Here is an 820-nt window from a genome sequence, read left to right on the forward strand (position 1 = left end):
TTTTTTTTTTTTGTGAATGAAGCTCCACAGAGAAGCCCTCCTGAGGTCCCTGGGAGCTGCTGCCCGCTGTGCTGGGACGCCTCCACAGCAGCGTTTGGGGCCCCAGTGGGCACACCCATTACCCTGGGCACCCCAGGCAGGCGGCAGCACCGTTGCCTCGGCCGCATGACCCGGCTGCTGGCAGCGGCGGGAGGCGCTATAGCTAGAGCTGCAGCGCGGGTCCTGCAGCGGCTGCAGGAGGGAGCACAGCAGGCGCTGTGGGCCGGCCCCTCCTCCAGCTCCTGTGCTGCAGCCTCCCGCCGGGATTGGTCCACGCCCCACTAAGCTGTCAATTGAGCGGCTCATCTGAGCCACACCCCACAGCGCCGGCCTGAACATTTTAAAAAGGAATGTAAGGGAAGAGGCCCAGGACAGAAACCTCCAGGCATCTGTCCAAGATGCAGAAAAGGGCCCCATTGGGCTAGAGAATGCAGATCAACTTCAGATATAGATGGAAAGCCACTGACCTCAACCCAGTCCGGAAACGGGAAGAGGGCCCAGCCCCGGGCCGTCACAAACCAGACAAGCTTTCGGGGCACTCCAGACATCCCTGAACCCACAGTGGCACCCTCAGGGAACAAGCTATCTATCGAGCAGCTTGTCCGAGCCACCCCAAACAGCGCCGGCTTGGACCTTTCCTCCAGACAAAGAGTAATTCTAACCCAGACATGGGAGTGCAGCCAATTGGCACAGGAGTATACGGACCACTCCCATATACATGTGTAGCACTCCTGTTAGGAAGAAGCAGCACAGCCTTAAAAGGATTATTTGTGGTCCCAGG

This window comes from Otolemur garnettii, unplaced genomic scaffold, assembly GCF_000181295.1.
Source record: "Otolemur garnettii isolate 467f Iridium unplaced genomic scaffold, OtoGar3 scaffold00253, whole genome shotgun sequence".
Taxonomy (NCBI): domain Eukaryota; kingdom Metazoa; phylum Chordata; class Mammalia; order Primates; family Galagidae; genus Otolemur; species Otolemur garnettii.